Source organism: Scophthalmus maximus, chromosome 16 (genome assembly GCF_022379125.1).
Source record: "Scophthalmus maximus strain ysfricsl-2021 chromosome 16, ASM2237912v1, whole genome shotgun sequence".
NCBI classification, from domain to species: domain Eukaryota; kingdom Metazoa; phylum Chordata; class Actinopteri; order Pleuronectiformes; family Scophthalmidae; genus Scophthalmus; species Scophthalmus maximus.
Genome location: NC_061530.1, coordinates 7,713,497 through 7,721,499, shown reverse-complemented (window position 1 = coordinate 7,721,499; position 8,003 = coordinate 7,713,497). Strand labels below are relative to the sequence as shown.

Below are 8,003 nucleotides of genomic sequence, written 5' to 3'. Positions count from 1 at the left end.
TCACACCAAGAGAAATAAAGGTCAAACCCCTTCAACATTACACCTTTCTCTTTTATTTGTGTCGGCTGGATTTTACATTCCGTTCTTGTCTATCCACACCTTTTTGCAAGTCTATGACATGTACACATACCAGATTTATTTCCCAATGTAAGATCCCCGACGCAAGGAAGGCTGGGACGTTTCTCGAATGTGTCGTACAACGGAACCGAGGCATCGGAAAAGACATGCGAGAGCCAAACGAGTGACGTCTGGGAAGCCGTAGGTGTCGGCGAGGTGCGACACCCGAGACGTGCGCGGGTGCGATGGGAGCGGGACACGCTGCTCGCACATTTGCACACGTGTACATGCAGACAGGCAGACAGACAGACAGGCAGACAGACAGACAGACAGGCAGACAGGCACGCACGCACGAACACACTGAGGAAAGTGACGACAGAGCAGGATCTAATTTCACATCAGCTCGGAGTCCCGAGTTGTGCAGCGGGTGTGAGAGGAGCCGCTCGGTGTTTGTTGATCCTCTCACCACCATATCACCTACAGCGCTGACCTCTCCCCTAAAACTGATCATGGACCCGTCTTTGCGCAGACTCCGATTCCAATTTCATGTAAGTTCATGTGTATTAGTGTTTAGTGTATAGGAGCCACGAAGAAACCGCGCTCATACATTTTGTGTAAAAAGAGGCAGTAAAATGATACGGACTCCTCTTGCTTCCAGTCCTTTCGCTAAGCTAAATACTTCCTGGCTCCGTACACAGGCATGAGAGGTGGTGTCGGACTTTTCATCTCAATCCAAGAAAGAAAGTGAATTAATGCATTTCCCAATGTGTCAAACTGCTGCTGCAAAAAGCAATGAAGTATTCCAGTATTTTTTTCAACCAGTGTGCATTTAAGAGCTGCTAACACTAATGAAATTTCCTCAAGGTTTAGTGTCCCATGATGGTGTAAACGCTCTTTCGGGGGGGCTTTCACACCCTGCCGAGAACAAAATCCAAAATCCAAAACCCCTCAACGTGCGCTTCATCCCCACAGCCCGGCCTCGCGTCTGCTCGAGTGTGTGCACACAGGGCGCAGTTTGAACCAACACCAACAAGCTGGCACAGACTCGGCACCCACGCAACTTAAATACACTCCTCGAGGTAGACAAATTGTATACCTTAGCTTTAAAAATGGAAACAAATTGTGTGCTCCCCCGCACGCCTCCCCCCAAAAAACCTGAGACAAATTGAGTCAAGGCAGAGCAGAGCCACTTTTTTTTTTTTACTGCTTTGTTTCTTTAAAGCATGCGGCGAGTGCCATTAATGCGAGACCGCATCATGAAAATGGATGGAATAGAAAAGGGGTCCTATGCCCACTTGCCCATGTCTGTATTGCGAGACCAGACAGAGGGTATTTCAAATAAATACAGGATGCCACAGAAATGTACACTTCCCTCTGGAGGACCAGGGGCCAGGACTGGATCTGCACACCCAAACACTATATTCATTATGCCTTGGCCCCGTAAAGTGATTACATTAGAGCTTGATGATTGGGGACGGATTCGCTGCCAGGGAGAACTTTCCGAACAGAAACAGGTTTCGCCCGTAATGGATCGCTCGCTCCCCCGTTCCATTTTATCACTCTCAAACACCCAATCTCAATGTCAGTGTCGCTCTTGAAACACTCAACTCTCCGTCACTCGGCTATTTTCCCCATTAGCAGAGTGCCACGGTACAGCGGCGTGGTACGACTTTGCCCAGTGGCGACGCGTGCAAGGGGAACTGACTCAGGAAAAATTGCGCCCCGTATGCGCTTAACAACGTTGGTTCTCGCTAATCTGTGATGCTTGGAGAGACCCCGACCATTATTGTGTGATGAAGTGTCGCAATTTACCTCGTTGGTGTTGCCGCCCTCGCCATCGGCTCGCCTTGTGTTTAGCTTTCATACATCTGGGCAAGAGAGAGCGGCCTTCGGGGGTAAATGAGAGTCGGGCGACGGAGCGCGGCGAGGCCGCACTCAGCCGCATGGGGCCAAAGCGTCGTTTATTGACTCCGTTTCAGTTCCAGCCCGAAAGAAGAATTGCTTGGAAAATATGAAGTTTTGCTTTTAACTGTTGACAGTTACAAAGTGCAGTTGGTGAAAACATTCATCTGGTTTGATGATATAGTCATTTGGCTTTTTCTGTACTGCTACATAACATTCAAGAAAAAAAAAAAAAGAGTCTGGAGCTGTAAACGTGAAACAGGTGCACTGTGAACGTTCAGAGAGACGCTCATGGGACAGCTATTGCTACAGATCCATCCATCCGTTTACATGCCTTCGAAAAGTCTTAACGCTTGAATGAATTGATAAAAGTTTAACGCAAATATTGATACTGATTAATTTATTGGGTTTTTCCCTTTCTCAGCTTTGGCCTCAACTTTTTTACATCTGCTGCAGTCCCCCCCCCCACCTCCTCGAGGTTTGCTGACAGTAAGCAGAGCCCAGCTCTAATGGTAGCGCGGGACAGAACCCTCACATGTAAAGCCATCATCATTAGGGGCTGAGGTTTTGTTTCTTGTGCCATCTCATCACAATGAGGTGAACCGTCCTAATGGGCTTTGGAGGAATCTGATTGGATCTGTATTAAAACATACATGTGGGAGGAGGAGGATCGCGCACGTTATGCTACATTAATGAAAGGTCGGAGACTTATGTGCACGTGTGACCACAGCTACTATTACAGGCATTACGCTGGAATCCCCATTTTTACTGATGATAATGTGAGATGTGAAATTGTTCTTCCAACTGCAACATTTTTCATTAGGCCTGCACTCACATATCACATTACTACAGTGATGGAGAGAGCCCTTTGCTGTTCGCATGCAACATGTGCAAACAAGAAGCTGCCAACCCTTATGACCAACGAATGACCCACTCTACCACCTGATCACCGGCCTGTTCATTTTTTGATCTTGCTGGGATATACTTGCTCTGCTATTATTGTTATTAACTGAGATACATTCAACAACGTAATAGGAATCAAAACGGTCAATAGAATGCAACTGTCTGCCAATGTGTAACTGCTCTACAATGACTGCAACTTGGAAGTTCTTAATGTCAGACTGGATGACCGGCACATGAAAGCAGCACAAAGCATAAGTCAGTAAACACGTCATGGTGGAACCTCTGGATCTGGATCCCCTCGTGGTTCAGTCCCCTGACGCTTTAAAGCAATTGTAAATATTAACATTGTACAACTCAGCCGGAAAAGGAGATTGATAAACAATGTGACCTTTGACCTTTACTGCTGGAGGGCAGTTTTGTTATTGTTTGATCACAGCTTCTTGTTTTGCATCCAGCTGGTTGTCAAATCCTGACAGCGGCTGATATCACACCCAGTTCTTAATTTTGTAAACTCCACCTGGGTTTGGACCAAACACGTGGTAGTTGCAATCAACTGAAATAAAATCGGAATATTTCAGCTTTTCATGTTTTCTTTAAGTCCTTTTTTTGTGGGGATTAGAAGAAGAAAAAAGCCATGTCCAAAAAACGAGCCAGAGAATCACACAACAGATCGACTCAAATCACACAACTTGTCACCTTTTAAGCCCCCTACACACGCACGCACGCACACACACAGCTGCCTGACTCTCATCAGTGCCTGCCATAAAGAGCTTGTTGTGTGGAGGTTGGCGATGGAGAGAGAGAGGTGGGGGCTCCGGCCCGATGCTTAGCACGACAGCTGCTTTGTTTTTGTTTGACCTGCATCAATCAAAAAAGAAGTAAGAACCCAATTAGGTGCAATTTATGTCACTGAATTACAGCAGATTAATAACACGATATTGATTTCACTACATGCTATGCTATATGCTATATGAAGGTTGCTTAGTGTTCCTTTTTGGGAGGGATTACATGTTCAGACTTTGGGAAACTCTCCAACTCGTTTTGGTCCGTACAAAACACAAATTAAGACATTTTGCGACTTGGCTTAAAGTGTCTACGTGCGTTGTCACGACAACCGCCGACCTTGCCTCACGTGCACGGAGCTTGAATAAGAGGAGCGGAGTGGATGCTTTGCAGCTGGAGCTCCGCTGAACGACAGTGTCGTCCCCCATGCACGGATATAAGGCCATCTTTGTTTGCCGCAGGTGTCAGCATGGGGGGCCATGCCCACACATGCATGTATGCATGTTGATGCACACACACACACACACACACACACGCACACACACGCTCACACAAGGACCTCGCACATATTGGGTCTGCTATTTAAATAGTGAGGGAAGGAATAAAGTTATGCCTGAGCTCTCAGGCCAGCGAGGAATTAATGAAGGTGCGGGAGATGCAAATATTTAAGAACATCGTTGCTTCCACTACAAAATTTTGAAAGGATAAAACATTGAAAGGAATAAAAGTAGGACGTAAAAAATAAATTTAATCGCTGACTCGGTCATTCCCCACCGACCCCAAAGATGAGTAGGGGCTTCTCGAAAAGAAAACTGAAAATGTTTGCTGAAAACCCTTTTTTTGCTTCCCTGTTTTTGCTCTGCGGTCCTCGAGGCGAGCGTCGCCCTCGGGTTTTTTCTCGAGCCGCGTGCCAGACCTGTCGCCACCCGCGGCCTTGAATGGCTTCTTTCATAGTCCAAGTGAGCTGACCAGGGAGGCTTCGCTGTTCAATCTGATGCACTCTGGATCTTTTTTCTTTTCTTTCAAACACACCACATAAGATTAATTAGTAAAAAAAAATTAAAAAGGTCCATGTCCAGTTTAGTCTACACAGCTTCTCTCTACAGACACCTTTACTTCTCATCCCTCATATCTGCCAGATCATATGTGCACACATGCATACATACATACATATCTTACACCCCCCCCCCCTCTATTTGTCCACCTCAGGTAAGGAGCCACATTTACGGTTTTCCTGGTCCGGAGCCAGGACTCAAAAGGGCGTAGCATCGCTCTCCTCGGACAGGTTTGGATTTCAAACGGATGCCAGTATGGTCTTGGGGCAAGGTGGGACCACAGTCGGACCACCAGGGCCCCAGCTAAAAGCCCCGTCTGTTTACCGAAGGAGGTCGAGTCTGTGTGCGTATCGTGGGTGGTGCCGCCACTACTTGAGTTTATATTTAATTTGGTTTTGATGCAGAATGCTATTTCGATCAGGAATGACGACGGCTAATGAGCGACGCGCTCCTCCAATGGGATTTTGTGCACCAGGGGTCTTCAGTGGGAAATTAAATGCGCTGTGGAAGCGAGCAGAAGACAAGAGGAGCGTTTGATTCGTAATGACTCCGCGTGGGAGAGGAGGAGGGAACGCCGGGGGTTGCGTCTCCGGGGTGGCCTGCGGATGGAATCGGAGCGGTCAGTTGATTTGTTGCCCCGAAAAGTTTGTCGGAGTTTGACGAAGGTGGAAACAAGTTTATTGCAATTTTGCTTCGGGAAACACCAGTAATTACCGCAGTCCCGCTGCCAAATGCGACCGCGGTTCCTTCAGATGCGAAGTCCGTGTAAATATGTCGTCTTTGGAGTCCATAATTATGCTAAGTGTAAATCTCTCAAACCACAGTGTCTCCGAGGGCAGCAGATAAACCCGGGCTTGAACCAGTGATGCCCCCCCGGGTGGAGGCACGCAGTGCACCACCGAAACTGAAAAGACCACATTCACTCAGGTACAGCTCTCCTGTCCCCTCTTTCAAACATACATGTCACCGCACGTCTTCTGCTCCCCACCCATATCCATCTCGCCTTTTACACACTGTGAACAGGGAAATAGCTGTTCAACATCCGAGGCTGCGACCCCGGCGTTGCTGGGGGAGTCTGATCGGAGCGGTACCGGCTACATCTATACATCTCTGCCTCCCCGCCAGGCCAGGAAGAGTCACAGACCATTTCACTCGGGTATTAATGACCAACAACAGCCCAACTGCCTCTAAAACTAGAGTATATGAAACCCATGAAAGCATATACACACACACACACACACACACACACAGAGAGAGAGAGAGAGAGAGGCTGGGAGGAGGAAGGGGGTGCGGAGGGCAAGATGCCAAGGCAAAGAGAAATGAGGTGTGGGAAAGGCGAGGTAGAGGAAAAAAACAAAGAGTCAAAAACAGAAAGTAGATAAAGATTGAGCGATTCGAAAGGGCATGTACTGTACAGGATCACGAGCCGGAGAAATAAACAACTGTCAAGGACTACACTCGCCAGCGACCTGGGGGTGCCAGTGGAAATATGAGGGGAAAACAAAGATGGTGCAGCATCATTTATGCAAACTCAGTTTACCGGCCTTCAGCAAATGGATGATACAGAGGTCACCGGGTCTGTCAAGGGCAAGAAAAGAGAAGTTAGGTCCTCTATTTGTTGAGATTGGAGAATGAAATGAAGGCCTATTTACGTATCTACTAAGCTTTGAACGACATTCTGGCATCATCTTTTTATGTCGATTTATTGTTATTTAATTAACAGTTTACAGTTCAATTCGGGTTTTTTGCTTGTTTAAACGATGCTGACCATAAAAAATTCTCCCAAAATTTCTGTGCGAAATAAAACAGCAGTATTTCATAACTCAGTCATGTTGCAGTTTGTCTTTCTTCAGAGGACTTGATTATATGTTTCACAGTGGAGATGGCTAGGTTAACGCAAAGTGCATCCTGAACAATGCATTATTAATATTTTATTTTATGAGCGGGGAAAAGATTGTAGCAGATTAGTATCTTATCGGTATCGGTACTCAAGGTTGCAGGATCCGTATCGGATCGAACACGAGAAAAATTGGTAATGTCCCGTCCCTAGATCTTACAAACCACAGCGAATAAGTGATCAATTAAACCACAGATTAGTTTGATAAAATAATAATTTGTTACAGCCCTATACTAACTGATTTCCCCCCCCCAAAGTAGCGGTGTAAAAAAAAAAAAGCTTAAGGAGAGCTTGCTCAGGATACTGCAGATACAGACAGGATGTGCAGTATATATTAGAGGACAGACCTATCAATCAGCTACACGACATATGTCGGAGTGGCGTGCAGACATCAGTGACAGTGCCGATCAGTCAGCGTGAGCACGTGCAAAGTGTCGAGCTCCCGGCTCACATCTTTCAGACGTCTCTCCTTGATGTCCGGCCGAGAGGTCAGGATCAGAGAGAGAGATGAAGGCACCGTTTAATCAGTGCCTCGCTGCTGGAGCGCCGGCCTCTGACCTCTGACCCCGACCGCATGACCCTGCCCTCCAGCCGTTCTGCCGCTCACGGGCAGACTCAAAGGGGCTGCCGGTATTGTCGTCGGGGGGGCATCGCCAAAAGAGCTGAGGGGTCGACGGGAGCTGGAGGACACATCAGAGGCGTGACGGCCCCCTGCCGGGCCGAGCTCGTCCCCTCAGGTGCAGCGCAGGCGGGACCCTGCCCCCATATCCACATCTTCACCACATGGATGTGAGGAGATTCAACACAATCGTGGCTTTACATTATTCATGACACTCTTCCATATTTTGGATATATCTTAATATATATGATATGTTTTTGTTTGTGAGTTTGTCTTGATGCTCACTATACAGTAGGTGCTTCACGTGTGATTTTTATCTGAATTTCAGTGGATAGATGATAATTCAATGTAGCACCAAGTCACCATTCATGACAATGACGCACTTCCCAGGTGCTGGTGTTGTTGATCAATTGATACGTTGACTGGAAATAAATCTGCAACTATCTTAACAATCGAATCATCATTTTGGAATCATTATTATGAGCGGAAATGTGAAATATTTGCCACCTCTAGCTTCTCCATCGTGAGGATGTGATGCTTTTCTTTGTCACATATTGTAAGCTAGTAAACTGAATGATCTATGTCGGGCAGTTGGTAGTACTGTCTTACATTCTATAGTCAAATCAATCGATCAATTCATCCAAAAATAATCAGCAAGTCCAACTGTACATTGTAGTCCAAGAAAAATGATCCTCCTGTCAACACAGGTCAACATTAGACAAACTGCTATGGGACGTAAATTAAAAAAAAACGACAACTAATATATGTAATATGCAATGAAAACAAA

The 8,003-nt window shown here is 46.5% G+C and overlaps 1 long non-coding RNA gene across 1 annotated transcript; it reads left to right on the top strand.

The window, feature by feature from the left end:
* Positions 1-473: 473 nt before the first annotated feature.
* Positions 474-6,501, top strand: LOC118287820. The gene is made up of 3 exons (XR_004785730.2): positions 474-605; positions 5,525-5,627; positions 5,724-6,501. It is a non-coding gene; the product is annotated as an uncharacterized LOC118287820 (long non-coding RNA).
* The last annotated feature ends 1,502 nt before the right edge of the window (positions 6,502-8,003 follow it).